A 19499-nucleotide genomic window follows, 5' to 3' on the forward strand; every position below is an offset into this window, starting at 1 on the left:
CAGTGTGCATAGCTCTTTCCCTTTAGGTTCAAAAGGAGTCTGATGACAGCTCTTTAAAAATCACTATGTTGAGATGACTGAATCTTCTTGAGTCAAGTCTTCCCATTTCTGTTCTGTTGTGTTAATCTAGATAACTATGAAAAGATTGAAATCCATCTCTCTGATAGAGACCCCAAAGAACTCACTTCATAGCATCTACCGCAGGATGGCTTTATATTTTCTGCATTTTTATTCTATTGCTGTTCAGAAAAGCTATAAGGTAAAAAAAGAAAAAAAAGAAGAAGTGTACATGTGTATGTATGAGTGCATGCATGTGTATGTGTGAAACCTGTTTCAGTTACCATGAGTTTTGGTATTTAGTATCTAACATTATGACTGCTCTAATTGGTACACATTCTCTCTATACAGCTTATCAGTTGAATGCCATTTAGCACTTCTGATGTGAAAGGCACAGAGGAATCTTAAATCCCTTGTGGAACCAAAGTATGCTATAAACCAACCAATTAACAAACAAGGTACTACATGGGAGATACAAAGAGGACTGTATAGTCCTTACGTTGCTAAAACCTAGTAGATATTCAGGTTAAAGGCCAAACTAATACTTTAATAATTCTTAAAGAATTATTATATAAAGGATTATTAATAAAATAACACATCATAGCTCTTTTATCTTGAAAGTCTATTATTATTCATAAATATTTATTATTCATTGTTTGTTACATAAATGGTATTTATTATCATTTATACAATAGGTAAAGTGCTACATGTTAATTATTTTTCAAGATTAACTATTTTATGTTAAAGCTGTATGAGAAATACTGTCTAAATCTCTCTACAAGACATGTGAAGTACTGGCATACCTGTGGGAATTCAACACGCCTTAATTTCTCTCCAGGCACAAGACTAGTCCACCACCTGCTACTCTCCACCCTGATCCTCACTCCCTCTCCCTACCGTCGTGAGCTAGGACAGATAAGAGAGGCGGAAACAGGACATAGCGGGGCTAGTCTTCTGGTCAGCTTTTACTACATGTCAGCTGACCTCGGTCATTAGAGGTACATTCCTGACATTTCAGGCATGCATGAAAATATAGGTTTTGTATTTGTTTTTGCCAATCAGCTATAATAGGGGGGTGGTATTTTTGGTTGTTGTTCTTGGCAATAGGTCTCACATTCGCGGAGGATTAGGTGAGGATTGTCCAGTCAGGAAGCTGGTCTAAAGGCTTTCTTTTAAGCCATTAGCTGAAAACATTTGGTTTAAACCACAAGTGCCCTGGGCTGGCCTTCGGCAGCTCAGCGTGTGGGTGCTCTTCCTAGGTGTGCACAGCCCCCCGCCTGCACCCTCCCTGGCACCTCTCTCACTAGTGAGTGGGCCTGTATTTGTGAGCGTGGGGCTGGGGAGAGGGGCTTTCACTTTTTACCTTGTGCACTTCTGTATTGCCTGAATTTTCACGTATTTACCTTTTGGAGGAGGGTAAGAACACTGAAGTTCTGCTTTCTTCCACCTGCTTTTTTCAAAGACATGCATTTCTTAAATTTAACTGTAAGTATAAGATGTCCACGACGGCGCAGCCCCTGCCCACGGCCGCCCGAACTCAGTTCGTATCCTTCTCTGCTTCCCTAAACTCCTTTCTTCTTTCTCAGCTTTTGCTTTTTCTCTACTTTCACGAAGTTCCAGTTTTGTCTTTCTTTCTTCTTTCTCTTTCTCTTTCTTTCTTTCTTTCTTTCTTTCTTTCTTTCTTTCTTTCTTTCTTTCTTTCTTTCTTTCTTTCTTTCTTTCTTTCTTTCTTTCTTTCTTTCTTTCTTTCTTTCTTTTCTTTCTTCTCCTCCCTCCCTCCCTCCCTCCCTCCCTCCCTCCCTCCCTCCCTCCCTCCCTCCCTCCCTCCCTCCCTCCCTTCCTTCTTCCTTTGCATAGATTTTTCTGAGCTGCACCCTCTATAGTAACTGTTTTAAAGATTTGTCAAAGGCCCTCACTCATAATTATATCCACCGCCTTTGGTTGCTGTGATGGCTGTTCCAGGGGCGGGGACCGTCCAGCCCTCGGGCTCGATATGGCCTGTGAAATCATTTGGTCTGGCCCTGCCAAGGCAGCCGTAGGCGGGACTCGAAATTCAATACATCTAGGAACTTTTTTCATAGCTTATTTTTAAACTGATAATTTTGTATGGCCCGCAAATGATGTTATAATTATCCAAATGGCCCTTCGCAGGAAAAGGTTCCCCACCTTAGGTCATGGTTCCAAGAAATTTGTCCAGAGTGATATATTTCTTCACTTCCTATATTTCTTCCCTCACATATTTTGAAAAAAAATTAAGAACATGTGCTCTTCCTCTTCCTCCAAGTTCTTTTTCCTCCTGGCTTGTATAGCAGGTTTCTACCAGCAAAACTTTCTCTAAAGCACGAAACAGACTGACAGGTTTCAGAGGGAATGCGGGGGAAGGAGGGTGGGAAGAGATTAACCAAAGAACTTATATAAATATATGCATAACCCATGGGCTCAAACAATAGACAGGTGAAGGCCTGGGGTGGGGTGGGAGATGGGTGGAGGGGGGAAATGGGGGGAAATGGGGGACATATGTAATACTCTCAACAATAAAATAAATTTTATAAAGACACAACATTTCTCTAAAGTGAAAGGAAATCACTACTATGCAGCTGTAAAAAAGAAGGATCTCATACCCTTTGGCACAGTATGGAGGGGCCTGGAGAGTATTATGCTAAGAGAAATAAGCCAGTCAGAGAAAGAGAAGTACCACATGATCTCACTCATACGTGGAATCTAAGGAACAAAATAAACTGATGAACAAAATAGATCCAGAGACATAGAAGCATGGAACAGACTGTCAAATCTGAGGGAAGAGGGGAGGGGACTGGAAGAGATTAACCAAAGAACATATATGCATATATGCATCATCCATGGACACAGACAATAGTGTGTGAAGGTGGGGCCTCTGTCGGGTGGAGGGGGACGAGAGGGAGAGGGGGACATCTGTAATACTTTCAACAACAAAGATAAATTTTTTAAAAATAAGGAAAGAAAAGAGTTAACTAAAAGGCATACTAGTTTCTGGGTATGCCCAGAATCTGATTAGATTTGAGAAGAGGAGCAGAAAGAATTTTTATATTTTAAAAATTGAGGAGGCCTCCTGGCCTAGTTTGAAAAACATAACCAGATAATATTCTATTTAAAAAAATGGAATCCAACAAAATCTAGTTAGGATTATAGGCTAGTTGTTACTAAAGGTGTCAGAGATCTTGGTTGTACATTTTGAATGCACTTATTACTTATTAATTTAATATTAAAATGAAAAGATATCTCCCTGCCCTCTGTTCTTAACCTCCACCCTTTCCTTCCCTGTTAAATCCTGACCTACCTCTGTATCCCCTCTTGTGCCAGGGAGCCGGCTGTCAGGACTACTCCCAGGTAGCTTGAGTCTCCCGGGGAGCACCGATACAGGTCATCTTTGCACACAGAACAAATGTAAAAGTGAGTCATAGTCCTCCTCTCCTAATAAAAGGGCATTGTGCTGTGTTGTTTGATTTGGGCTCTTGTGTGCAACTTGTGGTTGCAAACTTAAGGGACACGAGGCACAGCTCCAGTGAGTGACACACCTCTTGAGTTGTGCTATAATAATCTGATTTGGGTGTGCCCCAATAGACTGTGAGATCCTTAAGGCTGCAATGCTTTTCTTTATCTTTGACCCCTAACTGTAAGCACACTTGTGCTTAGCTCAGGGTTCATGCTAAACAGATAGTGCTTAGCTCAAATGCTGCAGGAGGAGGGGAGGGCCAAAAGCTTGAGCTGTACCCTAGGCGCTGAAGGGGCCTCTTTAGGAGGGTAGATTACTTTCACAGGCCGGCAGAGGGCGACTTGCATCAGCAGACAGGACTTGTTTCCTCGGTCTCACCCCCTTTGTTTACTTTGGGCATTACCTTTTCCCTGAACCCTAAGGCCTGAGACTCTAGAAATTTAAACTTAAACCTGTACAAGCATTAGGACATCACCAGTTAGTTGTATGGAAGAAACCCGTGTTATGTTTAGTCCAAAAGGCACAAAAGCAGTCCAGAGTTAGTTAAAAAATACAAAACCATGACATCTATGGCTGAGACAAAGCTAAAGTAGAAAAGCTACCTGGTCAGTCTTCCAGGAAATTTTAATAATTTTAAACTTGGAAGGCTCCTTACACTCACTTGACAAACTAGTTCATCCAATCCAACTACCTCGTTTCTTAGGTAAGGAAGCTGAGGTTTATAAAACCATTTCTCTGCGCTCTTCAATAGGATTTAGCTACAGAAAAATTATACACGTCTCTCAAAATTGGGTTTTAGGCATGTGTTGAAAACATGAGGAAAGGCGGCCACTTGGTAACATTGCACCTAGGATCCTTGTATCTCACACACTCTCTTATACATATTTACATATGCATATAATGTACATATATAAAATATGTAATATTTATATATAATAAATATGCTATATATAAAATATGTATATATTTATTTTTCCAGACCCTTAGAGAGGCAGCATAGCCTACTGGTTCAACATATGGACCACCCAGACTGTTTGGGTTTGAATTCTAGTTCTGTCACTTAGTAGCTGTGTAACCCTGAGCAAGTTACTTAAAGCCCCTATGATTTAATTTCCTCATCTATAATTAAGGCTCTTAACGTACCTGTTTCATTAGATTATTTTAAGGATTCAATGAGTTAAAATTTGGAAAGCATTTAGAACAGTGCTTGGTACATAAACACTATAATGATTATATAATATAATAAATAAAACACATAAAAATTTGGAAAGATGCTATTTTAATGAAAAAGAATAATGTTTCAAGGGTACTTTTTACATGATTAGAAGTGAGCTTTTAATATCTCTCTCTTGGGGAAAATCAATTGTGTAATATGTGATAAAGGTGTGAGAAGGAAGGTGTGGTTAATGAACCTGACCACCAGATGGACGGCCAAAAAGCCTACATTATGATGCAGGTGAGGCTCTGGTTTCCAACCTTCCAGGAAAGTTACCTGACTTGTTTTTTGTTTTTTGGGTTTTTTTCTTCTCCTTTTGGAAAGCTTAAAAACAGCAACCCCAAAGTCAAGTTACCAAACCTTCAAAGAAGCACATGCTTGGAAACTTTAAAACTATCTGCCTCTCCTGCACTCTTGTTTTGGAGGAAACATGACCGAAGTTGATTCTTTTTAAAAATATATATATTTTATTGATTCAGAGAGAGGAGGGAGAGGGGGAGAGAGAGATAGAAACACCAATGATGAGAGAGAGTCATGGTCGGCTGCCTCCTGCACACCTTCTGCTGGGGATCAAGTCCGCAACCCTGGGAGAATCGAACCTTGATCTCCTGGATCACAGGTCAATGCTCAACCGCTGAGCCATCCTGGCAGGGTGACCAGGCTGCTTCTTAATCAGCATGGCCACCCCCTTCCCTGCATGTCTCCATTTGAAGACAGCCATTGCTTGTATTCTGCTGTGTGTTGGGGCTGCAGGGAATGGCTGGCAGGAAAGAGGAACAGGAACAGTAAAGTACATCCTTGCAGCATGGGAAGTCTCCACTTCAGGGTTAGTGTGGGAAAGGGGAGTCCCTGGCCCTGTGAAAGGCCACTCAGATCCCAGCTGAGGACCAGGGTCAAGGGCAGTGGGACCCAGCTTTTAGGGGCTGTCACTGGAGAGGTCAGAGAAGCTCAGAGAGATGCAGCAGAGGCAGCACTTGGGTTGGTGTTACAGACCCTACTTGGAAGAAAAGAGAAAAGCAGCCTTTGAGGAAATGCCCCAGAAGCTTCCCCTGAGCAGAGGACTGGGAGGACACACCCTGCAAGGGAAAGTCCACAAAAGAGGCGCTGGCTGAGGGAACAAAGCAGAGAGGCTGTCTGAAGGCACGGTTCAGGAGTCTTTGAAAAGTGATGACAGTGAAATAGCTGGAGCTTACTTAAACAGGACATGTTATCAGAACTGTCCCGAGCCAACAGAAGGGAGGGGCCTGAGCACTCCTATGCTTCTCAAACTTGCAGGTGCATGGGAATCACCTGGGGATCTTGTTAAAACTTATTCTGATTCCACGGATTCAGAATGTTGCCTCTCAGTCTACATTTCATCCTGGTGAGGGTGGTGGTCCCTAGCCCCCACTTTCAGAAGTCAGGGTCTCATCTAGACTTCAGAAGAGAGAAAGCTGAGCACTGGAGGTCATGGAACAGACACTCAAACACAGGCCACATTCTTTGGGAGGAGGCCCTTCTAGCTGCAGTTCAAATTCAAGGTTGTCTTTGCAGGTTCCCAGGAGTAAAAGTATTTAAGGAGGGGTTCAATTATGGGGCAAGGAGGGAAAGGAATCACAGATTCAAGGACCCTTCACTGACCTCCCAGTGTACTTGGGGGCTGAGAAGGAGAATGGTTGGGTGAGGCCCAGGTTACCAATAATCAGGGAGATCTGGTGAGGCAGAAGAAGATGTTAGGAGGAAAGTCCCAGCCCCAAAGCTGCCCCTAAAATCCCCACAGGCAGCTTTTCACATGCCACCTGGAGGCTGCAATGGGGAGGCTTTGAAAGAAGATACCCAGTTACTTCACACAAGCACTGGCCAAACCAGGTGACTCAATTGAGAGAAGCTGCTAATTGTAACAGAGGCAGAATGTTATCTGCACTAAGTTTAAAACAGTTTTCCAGGGGGAAATGAGGACAGGCCAAGGCAGCCAAAAAGGGTTGGGTATTGGCTTTACAGAAAGCTGAGTTGAACACTGACAAATAGTGTTGACAGGTGTCCTGTATTGAACCCGGCAGTGTGGTATTTTAGGTTCTGGTGTATAAAAATGCAGTAAATATCTGTTTTAAAAATTCATTATTCAGATGTACTTTTTCGTACATTTTGATTGATTTTTTAATCATCAGAGGTTTGTAATTTCAGCTTTCAGTTACTCCTTCTGCTAGTTATTAAATGGACAAACACTACTTAAAGGACGCTTATAATTCTTTTGAGGAATCCTTTTATGTTTGTGTGCAAGTAGAAGATTCCAACACTAACGTAAAGTATTCGGTTAAATAGAGTAAAAGCCTATCGATTAGGAGGGAAGGGTTCACTCTCCAAAAAGTTTCTCTTTTCCTCAGTCTCTGTGGAGGTGGATATTTTTATAATCCTGTTACCAAGGAAGCAAGGAATCCCAGTTACCTTTGGGAGATAACTAGAGCTAACGTTTACTGAGTGTTTACCATATGCCTGACACTGTGAGCACTGAACGTCCTCTACCCCCTTTTCCACAACAGTCCCACAAGGGAGATGCTCTAATTGTACCCATTTTATAGAAGAGGAAACAGGCTCAGAAAGTTTAAATATTGAGGCCAAAAACCTAGATGTTATCTTCAGTTTCTCTATTTCTCTCAGACCCCTCATCTAATTTATGAACAAGTCTGTCAGCTATAACTCCAAAATATACTTAAAAATCTGACCTTTGTTCCACCCTAGCTCAAGTCCTCATTATCTTTCTTGCTTGGATGTTGCTTTAGCCTCCGAATGCCCCCCGCCCCATGTCACTCTTACCCCCAGTACAGTCTTCCCTCCACAAAACAGCCAGAGTGTTTTTTTAAAACTCTGTCAGATCGTATACTCTCCAGTGACTCCCCTTCACATTTAAAATAAAATTCATCTCCTTATGAGGACTTACAAGACCTACTACGTGACTCGGCTCTGCGTACAGATTCTTCATTCTCCCAACAATTACTCATGGAGGGCTTACTATGTGCCAGGCACCTTCTAGATACTGAACATATTGTTGCTATACAGAGGTTGCACCGTGGGAGGGGACAATAGTCGAAGAAATGTGGAGGGTATCGGACAAAGATGAACGCTATGGAGAAAAATGAAGTGGGAACGGAGAACGTGGGGCGCTGAGTGGCAGTGAGGGGCCCCTGGGAGAGCTCAGTGTGTGGCAGGAAGGCCTTCCCGAGGTGGTGACGTTGGCGCAGAAGCCTGAAGGAGAGGAAGGAGTGAGTCCAGTGGGTGCTGGAGGAGAGCATTCCAGGCAGAGGACAGAGCAAGTGCAAAGGCCCCAAGGTCCAGGTGGCCAGGCAGGTCTGAGCAACGGCAGGGAGGCGCGGGCGCCTGGAGCAGAGCGGGAAGGGGGGGCAGCGAGGCCCGGGAGGCGGGCTGGGGAGGCGGGCGCGGGGACTCGCAGCCGCCCCCCTCCGGCCGCGCGGCGGAGACTCGCAGCCCCCCCCCCAACCCCCCACCCCGGCCGCGCGGCCGGGACTCGCGCTCCCACGGAGAGGGTGGGAGGCCGGGGGCGGGCGGCGAGCAGGGCAGGGGCGTGATTGTGGAGAGGAAGAGAAGGGCCCAAAAGCTGTCATCGGCCGGGCAAGCAAGGGTAGGTAGCTAACTTCCGAATTCACCGAGGCGGAGGCTGCAGCCACGGGGCAGCCTCCGTGGGAGGGTGGCCCGGAGCCTGGCGGCGGGCGCGGGCGGGGGGGCGAGGCTGAGTGACAGCGGCCGGGCTGGAATCTCAGGGAAGCGTGGCGGTGGCGGAGGGGCAGGCGGGGTGGGCAGAAGATGGTTAAGATGGAAGAGGGTGCAGCGGCCTCTGACGCGGCGGGACCGAGGGCGGCGGAGGAAGGGGCCTGCGCGAGGGGCCGGTGCGGGAGCGGCGGGGGCAGGGCGTCGGGGGCGCGGGCCCGCGGGAAGCGGCGCGGGCGCGGCGGGCGGGGCGGGTGGCGCTGGGGCGTGGGGATGGTCTCTGCCGCTTGCTTTTATTTTCTTAGTGAAATAGGTAGTTCGTCGGTGAAGAGTGAGGACTAGGGAGGAAGTGTTGGAAGTTTTTTTGGTTTTTGTTTTTAATATATCTTTATTGATTTCAGAGAGAGGAAAGGAGAGGGGGAGAGAGAAACATCGATGATGAGAGAGCCATTGGTCAGCTGTCGCCCGCAATCCGGGCATGTGCCCCGACCCGAATCGAACCCGGATCGCGTGGATCCTAGGTTGATGCTCAACCGCTGAGCAGGACTGGAAGTTTGAGGAAAGAAAAAATGGTATGAAGCTGAAAGGAGTTGAATGTTTGCAGGGGAGTGATTATAGCAATGACCTTGGATCTATGCTGGTTAAGGAGGGAATTGAGGACAAGAGCGAGGAGAGGAACAGTTAAAAGGTAGTAATACAGTAGATTATGGGATCCATTGGAGTTGAAGAAACTTTGGAGTTGGGGTACTACAGGAAAATGGGAGGGGATGGTGGAAAGCGGGATGCTTCATGTGCCACCGTTCTCTCTCCTACACTTTGTTTCAGCTCACTAATCTTTTTGCTGTTCCTCCAACACTTGAAGTTTGTTTCTGCCTCAGGACCTTTGCACTTGCTCTTCTCGTCACATCTTTGCATAGCTTGTTCGCCAACTATACTCAGCTCTCTGCTCTAATGTCATATCCTCAGGGAGGTTTTCTCTGATCACCTAAAGGGCAGTCTCTGTTACCTGATCCCGTTTCATTTTTCATGGCATTTATTGCCGCCTGAAATTATGCTGTATTCATATGTTTATATTCTATGTCTCCCACTAGAATGTAGGCTCCATAAGGGTAGGCGTTTGAAGGGAGGAAGGGAAATATGCTATAAGCCTTATGTGTGATTTTTTTCCAAAGTGAATGCATTAAGGGAGTGCTTAGAATTGAAAAATTTTAAATGACCCATTTTTTTAAACAAGGGGGAAAACCCCAAAACTACAGACTATCTGGTAATAAAAGCAAAAGCTACAACTTTGTCACCTTTTCTGGGAGTGCAACTGGTTTAGAAGATTAAGCTATGCAAATACAAAGCAAAGATTTTGAACCATCCATTTTCTGAGTTACATTTAAATTTTTAGTTTCAATTGGAATGACTTGGAGCAGCCGCACTCGTAATGCAAAACTTACTCCTCAGCGTTATATCCCATTTGTGAGTCAGTTGGATTCATTTGAGTCAAATTTTGCTTCTGTAGACTTGGTTGCTTCTTTTGGAAATGTTCTTTCAAATTAGGTTACAGAAACAGAGCTGAATTATACACACAGCTGCAGAAACAGATTTCTACTTCCAAATGTAAGATGAAAAATATGAATATTGACAGTATTCCTTTAGTGTTGAAACCAACCAGTCTTCTTGGTAAGGTTCTGTTTCTTAACACAGCCAAAAATTGGTAGGTGAGGTGTCCACATGCCCTGAGGAGGCAGGCAGGCGGGCCCTTTTAAAAGCAAACGTTGGAGTCAGGCAGATGGATGTTTGAATCCAGCTCTGCTCCTCAGAGTTGAATGATCCTGATCAAGTCATTTAACCCTGTTACTTTCCTCATCTGCAAAATCCATGCCCCCAAAACACTCTGGTGGGTTGCTGTGAGGATTAATTGAAATGATCTGCGTGGTGTCAGAGTGATTTGCTTGATAAATGGAAGTCATTATGTAAATTCCTGGCAGACTACTTCTTGCTTTTTTGCATGCTTTTGTGTGTGTGTGTGTGTGTGTGTGTTTTCCCTAGCTCTGTTCATAGTGTGACTGTATAATTTATCATCCAAATCGGGGCCTTTTTGAGAATGAAAGGGGCACCAAATGAGAGGGGACTCTGGCCTCTTAGGAGTAGGTCAAGGATCTTCCCCAGGAAGCTGGACATATGGTCACGCTCCCTCAAGACTAATGCCTGGTGAGACTGAGATGCTCGGAGGACAGAGGCACCTGCTGGAGGGACAAGAAAGAAGGGGATGGGGTTGGCAAAGACAGACCTCGTCTTTATTGGTGTGCTAAATAGGAACTAATAATCCAGTCTTTGAAACATATTAAGCATGGAAGAAGACTTCTTCCCCTCCTCCCCTGCCTTCTTATAATTTGACAAGGGACCTTCCTCTGTTGGGCCCACACTGGGCTGGAGATTAAAAAAGCTAGCATGTGTCAAATGGCATTAAACCTACAGGAGCAGAGTGAAGATGCCAGCACAGTTATAAGTAGGCCTTTCTTTGTGAGTCAGACTACATGAATTTATGCTACTGTGTTTATTTCTCTTTGTTATTTGCCAACACAATGATACTCGAACTTGCAGGAATTTAAGGATAAGTGGCATTACTTTAAGATACCCATTCCTAGGCCCCCACTGTAGACCTTCTGAGTTGAAATCTTTCAATATTCTATATATTTAAACTAATGTCTGAGGCAATTTCTATGGCCCGGCAAGGTTAGGAAACATTGTCCTTGCCTTGAGAAAAGTAGTTTAAACTTTCTAGCTTTGACTTGGATATGCCATGGGACATTAAGAAATTTTTTTGTCATCTCATGTATGGGCCTCAGATGTGAAAGGAAGAAAGGATCTGAGGAGGCTTTGAGGGAGCAAAGATAAAGAGTAAGATTCCCTAAAGAAGGACAAACCTCTTGCACAGGGTTAGGCTTTGGTGGTATCTCTGCTTCTGACTCTGCAGTCACCTGGGGCTTTTTTCAGTGCCAGTCTTGGAGGATTTGAGCCTTAGTTTTATTATAAAAGTAGTATTCCATGTCCATATATTTTATTTAGCTACTGCACTTTCTCTTCTTTCCCCATCATGCTTCCAGAAATAATTGTTTATACTTCCTGTCTCCACTGCCGTCATTCTCATTCATTCCCAACTGCAGTTGGATGAAGACTGACCTGGGTGACCTACCCTGTGTGGCCCTGGGCAGGTTCATGAACTGCTCCAAGCCTCAGTTTCTCTACTTGACTTCTCAATGAGGTAATACAAGAAAAACATCTGACACAGTCCCTGACATGTAGTAAACACTTGATTTTAACCCCATCACTTCTCCTAGCTACCTCTGCCCCCAGTACAGAGATGACCTTTCTCCTAAAATCTTTAGCAACCTGATTGGAAGATTCAATGGTCATTTTTCAGGGCTCATTTACTTTTCTTGTTAACAGTTGTTAAGACTATATTCAGTTCTTGAAATTCTTATTCTCTTCCTATATTTATGCCACTTTCCCCAGTTTTTGCCCCCTGGTTCTTTTTTCCTTTACAGACACTTTATGCTAAGGTATGTTAATGGAATTATGCAGCCATCAAAAAGCATCATTATAAAAGACTGTGGAAAGATGAAGAAATGTTCAAAATAATAAGGAAGGTACTGTTGGTGTTAAAAGGCATTATGATCACATGATCCAAAGATGATAGAATTTTCCTCTAGACTATAGCAACACCCACACTCACATCCAAGATCCCCCAAAGGTAATAGATATGTAGAGAACAGTAGCAAATGTGAATTAAAGTGCCATTTGCTATCAGTAATCTGGTAAGCTGGTCCTCAGCACTATTTTGGGCTTCAGGTCTGAAGACTTCCCTTATCTTCCAGGCATAAACAGATTCTTACCTCTGCAGGAGCATATCAGGTAAGTATGCTCACACCTCCGTCTATGATTTAGCAGCAAACAAAGTGGCAGCAAAAGAGAAGAGAGATCCTCTCTTAGTTTTGCTGGAGCAGACTCGTACTGGCTTTAGAGAGCTGATTCTGATCATCCCTTCTGATCTCTGCATTCAGTGAACTGGAGTTGGTAGCTTGCAATCAGCCATGGTAGGAGTATTTACACCATAGAAATTGGTAAACACCATGAAGTATGGCTACCCATCCCCATCCCTTACCCAAAGCTCAATTTGACTATTTATCAGCACACCAGTGGGAGAAGGCAGAAAAAAACCCTGCTGTGTTGGCCCTGGTTATGTGCCCCACTCTGTTTAATTGTAGGAAGAGAGAATAATGTCTGGGCTCATATTTGCAATAATAAAGATGGTGATGATGATGATAAATACCCACTGAGCACTTCTAGGTACTATGCATGCCTCACTGTACCAAGTATAACCTTAAGTTATACTCAAATGGCTTTATGGGATAAGGACTGTCATTACCTCTGTTTACATGTGAGGAAACTGAGGATCAGAGCAATTAAGTAATTTATCTGATGTTATGCTGCCTGTGAACAGAAGATTCTGGATTCCAGTCCAGGCAAGGCCTCTCTAGAGTCTCAGCTCTGACCTCCTGATAACCCCTTCCTGAGGAAGATGGGCTAAGAGGGTGGAAAGTTTCATCTTCAGCTAGCAGTTGACCACATGTATTACTATTTTAGAAACATTAATATTCAAAAACGTACACCCTTGTATATTGTGATACAGATTTTTTAAAAGATTTTCAAACTCGAAAAATAATACTGTGTATTTTCATAGACATTTACGTGTGGTAAAAGTATAAAAAACATACATGGAGAAAATGTGGGTACATGACTATTTTTTGTTTACTACTTTTTTGTACATTTAAACTATTTCATAATAAAAATTTAATATATTTCTGTATAAGGTAATCAGACTAACCCTAACCCTAACCCTTAACAAAGCCATAAAGTTTTTTCTATATTTAAAATGTGTTGAGATATAATTCATATACCATAAAATTCACACTTTGAAAGTATACAGTTCAGTGGGTTTAAGTATATTCAGAAGGTTGTACAACTATCACCACTATTTAATTCCAGAATTTTTTCCTCACCCCCAAAAGAAACTCTATACCCATTAGTAGCAACTCATCATTCTTTCCTCTACCCACCCCCGGAAACTACTAATCAACTTTTGGTTTATATGGTTGTGCTAATTTTGGGCAATTCATCTGAATGTAATCATACAATATGTGGCCTTTTGTAAGCTCCTTTCACTTAGCACAATGAATTCAAGGTTTATCCAGGATGTAGCATGAATCAGTATTTTGTTCCTTTTTATGGCTGAGTAATATTTCATTGTATATATACACCACATTTTGCTTAGCCTTCCATCAGTTGATGAACATTTGGGTTGTTTCCTTTTTATTCTGGCTGTTTCAAATAATGCTGTGAACATTCATATACCAGTTGTCACGTGAGCTTTTAATTCTCTTGAGTATATGTCTAGGTGTAGATTTGCTGGATCAAGTAGTAATTCTGTTTAATTTTTAGAAGAACTGTCAAACTTTTTCCAAAGCATAGACCAGTAACTTTTAAAATAACTTTAAAAAATATTATTATAAAAGTAAGACATTATATAACCATTATAGAAACTTTGAAAAATCCTGTAATGAATCAGGACAAAATAAGCCTTTTCACTTTATACTATTTATGGATAACAGTTGTTAACATTATGATGTCTTTTTAATATGTGCATGTTCATGCACATACATTAATAATCAGAATCATGCTATATATATTGTTTTGAAATTTGCTTTTATTCACTTAATAAAAGATTGTGAAATTTTCAAGTTGTTAAATAGTTTTTTAAAACATGATTTTTAAATGGCTTCATATTATTATTTAGTATGAATGTACCAGGATTCATTTAAACTTATATTCTTTTGATCAATAATTAGGATAGTTCTAATTTTCCCTGAAAGCTTTATAACAAATATACTTGGTATATAAATTGTGGTGTTTATTATTATTTTCCTAGGATAAATTTCTAGAAATTGAATTAAATATATATATTTTGAGTGTTTTCGATACAGATTGCCGAACTATCTCCTGAGAGGTTGCATCTTTCTATGTTGGTTTTCAGCAGCAAACAAGATGGCCTGTACCACTTCATGCTGGCCTACTGGTCATTATAATGCTTTAAATTTCTGCCAATTTAATGAACTAAAGAAGGCTGTATCATGGTTTTGCTTGGCTTCCTTCCTCCCTCCCTCCCTCCCTCCCTCCCTCCCTCCCATTAATCCTCAGCCAAAGATATTTTTATCCATTGATTTTTAGAGAGAATGGGAGGGAAGGGAAAGAAAGAGAGAGAAACATTGATGTGAGAGAGACACATCAATTGGTTGCCTCCCGCTTGCATCCTGACCAGGGCCAGGAATCAAACCTGCAACCCAGGAATTGAACCCACAACTCTTCAGGTTAAATCAGGTTAAAAACAATATGGGTACTATGACAGACACTCTCTCCACCGAGCCACCCTGGCCAGGACTTACTTGGTATTTCTTTATCAATGAGAATAAAATTTTTTTCTCATGCTTATTGATCATTTGCATTTCTTTTGAAGTCCTGTTTTTCATATACTTGGCCCACTTTTCTATCTTGGTATTTGCCCTCTTATTCCTTAGAAAGAGTTTCTGACATAGTTCTGTATATTATATATATTTGTTCTAATTGAGTTTATTTTCTTTTACAAATTTATTTTTTAAAATACATTAAGAAAGTAATAAATGCTCATTGTAAAAATATAAAAACTTATAAGACACAGATGTTGAAAATTCTCCAAATTCTATCCCCTCAAATTAACAATTTGTTGTATATTCCTCCAAATATTTTTTCATATCCAGATGCTACCAGTTACATTTCTTTTCAAAATTGGAATCATAGTGTACATATTGTTTTTAACCTGATTTTCACTTACCATATCTCATATCTCATTGTCAACACATACAGTTTTATCTTCTTTTTAATAATTGTATACTATGACAACTGTGTTGTTTTTAACGTGTAAATTTTACATTATTATTTAGTCATATTAAGTTTTTTATGGCATATTGTTTAATTTTTATGCTTAGAAAGAAGGTTCTCAATTTTTTTATAAGAATTCTCTGATGGACTGTTCAAGAAATTATCCTCATTTTAAAAAACAAGCTATGTTGTGAAAGAGTGAAGACTACAGACACATTTCTATAAACTATAGGAGGAGTCTGGAAAAACTTTGCAAATGAATGTGGGAAGATATTGTTTTGATAAAATACATTGAAGTGCCTATTTTAAAATTCAGAATACATTACCATTTCAGCTGGTCTCAACAGCTAATTTTTAGAAGTTTAAAATATATCAATTATCTTTGAAAGAGGGAACTCTTACTACCCCAAAATATTCATGAAAAAATTCATAATCACTGAGTTAAGTGCTAGGAATGCACTGAGAAAACACAGACATACACAGATGACCACAAACACAATCTTTGCTCTTACAGAGTTTACAGTTAAGTGGGAGACAAACATTATTCAAATAATTATGCAAATAAATATATAATAAACTGCAGTGTGTGCAATAGAAGATGAGTATACGATGATATGAGCTGATTAGGAGGGATCTGTCCTTGGCCTAGCACATCATGGAAAGCTAAGCTGGCATGTCTTACTTGTGCTGTGGTTGGGGGTGGGAATGGGAAGGTGGGTTTGGTGGCAGGTGAGGGGGTGCATTACAGAGAAGAAACTATGAGGGCAGGAACCCTGAAGCTGGAAGGAGCGTAAGCCTTGGGGGCTGCGCAAGGGCTAACTCAAATGCCCCAGGGAGGAAGGAGAAGGAGCATGCCTCTGTTAAAGTATTTAAATTCAAACAGTTTTCATCATTCAAAAATGATGTAACTATAGGCTGTCGGATTGTGTGAGTAAATGATAGTTGAAGTCCTGTGAGTGTCCTGAAACTGCGTGTTCAAAGAATTCCAGAATTTAAATGCTGTGTAGAAGAGAATTGCCCCAGCAAGGGTTCCTGAGTTGAAAAAAGAAAAGCCAGGAGTGAGCATGATATGACTAAAGGCCCGGGAAAGAGGGCTTTTTAAAAAATTTATCTTTGTTGTTGGAAGTATTACAGATGTCCATTTTCCCCCCACAATTGACACCCTCCACTTCGCTCCCACCCCCTCCCCAGGCCTTCACCCCATGACTGACTGTGTCCATGGGTTATGCATATACGCATATAACTTCTTTGGTTAATGAAAGAGGGCCTTTTAAGGAGAAGGCAGTGAGTGCTGCTAAGAGATCAAGGCAAATGAGAACTGAAAAAAAAGTCCATTGAATTTCACAACATGCAGGTCAATGACCTTCACAAAATGCCTAAACTCTGCTGATATTGTATAATGAGTTCCCGCATCTTCTGAATTGTCAGTGTCTTTTGCCTGACTGGGAGGGGTGTGGACTGCTTTAGATCTGGTGCAAGCTCCTGGAGGTCCAGCCACATTCTAGCAACAACCAGCATAGTGTTAGAAACAACAAAAGCATTATATGAAAAACACATTTTTGACAGGGTACTTATTACCACATGCTTTGACATCAGAGCCAACTGGGTTCACATTAAAAAACATCTGAAATACTCTCAACAATAAAGATAAATTTAAAAAAAAAAGAAAAACATGAAACATATTTCTTGCCCAGTACTTGTACAATTTCTTGTAGGTATCTGATAAACCTAGATATTCAGAACCAAAATTCTATTTTATGTACCGTTGCCTTTCTATTAGATAAAGATAGTGCGTCGAAGGTACAGAAATTACCAGCTACTGAAAACTGCATGTCCTAAACCCCTGTTGTACCCTTATTAGTAGAAGAAAATATTCTAAAAAATGTCCCATAGAACCAGATGAAGGTAGTTTTCTAAATCAAAATTATGACTTTATCATAATTGGCATTTTTCAAGATAAAAATAGAACACAAAGATTAGTGAACTCAACAGAAAGATTCCAAAATAAAGTCTTGACAAATCAAGTTCTCTTAAACAACTGCAAATATACAGTATTTATTAATCTTTACATGAGTGAATCATTTCTTAAGACCATCATAAAGTTACTCTTCATTTAATTCTCATATATGTAGAATAAAATTATATTTTATGTACTGTTACCTTTATATTAGATAAAGATAGTGTGTTGAGTAAAATTCATATATGTAGAATAAAATTCTACATAAATGAGAATTAAATATAGAAAAACATTAACATAATTGAATGTAATTAATCATTGTTAAAAATATCAGAACAGAGCACTACATTTCGGAGTATATACAAGTATTGAATTTTAAAGCTCTAGTGAGGCATGCTCTAAAACATAGCTAAGGTACATATTAACTTTAGTCATACAATATAGTTAAATAAATTACATATATAACTAATATATAAATACAGGATGGGGCAAAAGTAGGTTTACAGTTCATATAGAAAATAATACAATGATTCATAATAATACAAGAATAAACTCTTTCCCGTATTCACAACTCTAAACCTACTTTTGCCCCATCCTGTATGCATACACACATATAATTTCCTCTTGGAGGATTTTAGGAGAATATTTGTCACGGTTAATTCTTTCAACATTGCATTTCATTTACAAATTGAGAACTTTAACAAATAATATATTTGATGTTCAATAAGACTTCACCATATATGCTGCATTTTAAATACATTATTGCATTTAAAAAAATATATCATTTTCTTTTTTTTTTAATTTATCTTTATTGTTGAAAGTTTTACAGGTGTAATACTTTCTCCCCGCTGCACTCACCCCCTCCTACCTGCTCCTGGCCCCTCCCCAGGCCTTCAGGGCACTATTGTCTGTGTCCCTAGGCTATGCATATAAGTTCTTTTTTTTTTTTTTTAATTCTCAACCAAGGATAGTTTTTCCATTGCTTTTCAGAGAGAGTGGAAGGGAGAGGGAGAGAGAGAGAGAAAGAGAGAGAAAAAAACACTGACATGAGAGACACATCAATTAGTTGCCTCCCACAGGCCCCCTGACCAGGGCCAGGGATGAGCGTGCAATCGAGGTATGTGCCCTCGGCTGGAATCGAACTGGAACTCTTCAGTCGCAAGTCCACGCTCTAATCACTGAGCCAAACTGGATAGGGCTGCGTGTAAGTTCTTTGGTTAATCTCTTCCCGCCTGACCCCTCCTACCCCTTCCCTCTGAGATTTGTCAGTCTGTTTGTTGCATGCTTCCATGTCTTTGGATCTATTTTGTTCATCAGTTTATTTTGTTCATTAGATTCCACATAGAAGTGAGATCATGTGATAGTTGTCTTTCTCTGCCTGGCTTATTTTGCTTAGCATACTAACCTTCAGGTCCCTCCATAATCTTCAGGTCCCTCCACGTTATCTCAAAGGGTACGAGATCCTTCTTTGTTTCTTGATGAGTCTGGGTAATCAATTTTGTTTATCTTTTCAGAGAACCAGCTCCTGGTTTCATTGATCTTTTGTTTTTTGTTTTTTTAGTCTCTATGTCATTTATTTCCACTCTGATCTTTATTATTTCCCTCCTTCTATTTACTCTGGGCTTTTCTTATTGTTCTCTTTCTAATTCTTTAAGTTGTAGGGTTAGATAGTTTATTAGAGATTGTTTCTTGTTTTTTGAGGTAGGCCTGTAGTGCTATGAACTTCCCTCTCAGGACTGCTTTCACGGTGCCCCATAGATTTTGGTTTGTTTTGTGTTCATTTTCATTTGTTTCCAGGAAGTTTTTGATTTCTTCCTTGATCTCATTGGCAACCCATTCATTGTTTAATAACATGCTATTTAGCCTCCATGTGTTTGAATATTTTTGAGTTTTTACTGTTTTATTTCTAATTTCATGCCATTGTCATCCGAGAAGATGCTTTATATGATTTCAGTTTTCTTGAACTTGTAGAGACTTGTTTTGTGTCCTAACATGCGGTCTATCTTTGAGAATGTCCTATGTGCACTTGAGAAGAATGTATATTCTGCAGCTTTGGGGTGAAATGTTCTGTAAACGTCAATTAAATCCATCTGATCTAGTGTGTCATTTAAGGTCACTGTTTCCTTGTTGAT

The sequence above is a fragment of the Miniopterus natalensis genome, chromosome 2 (genome assembly GCF_054644295.1).
Source record: "Miniopterus natalensis isolate mMinNat1 chromosome 2, mMinNat1.hap1, whole genome shotgun sequence".
NCBI classification, from domain to species: domain Eukaryota; kingdom Metazoa; phylum Chordata; class Mammalia; order Chiroptera; family Miniopteridae; genus Miniopterus; species Miniopterus natalensis.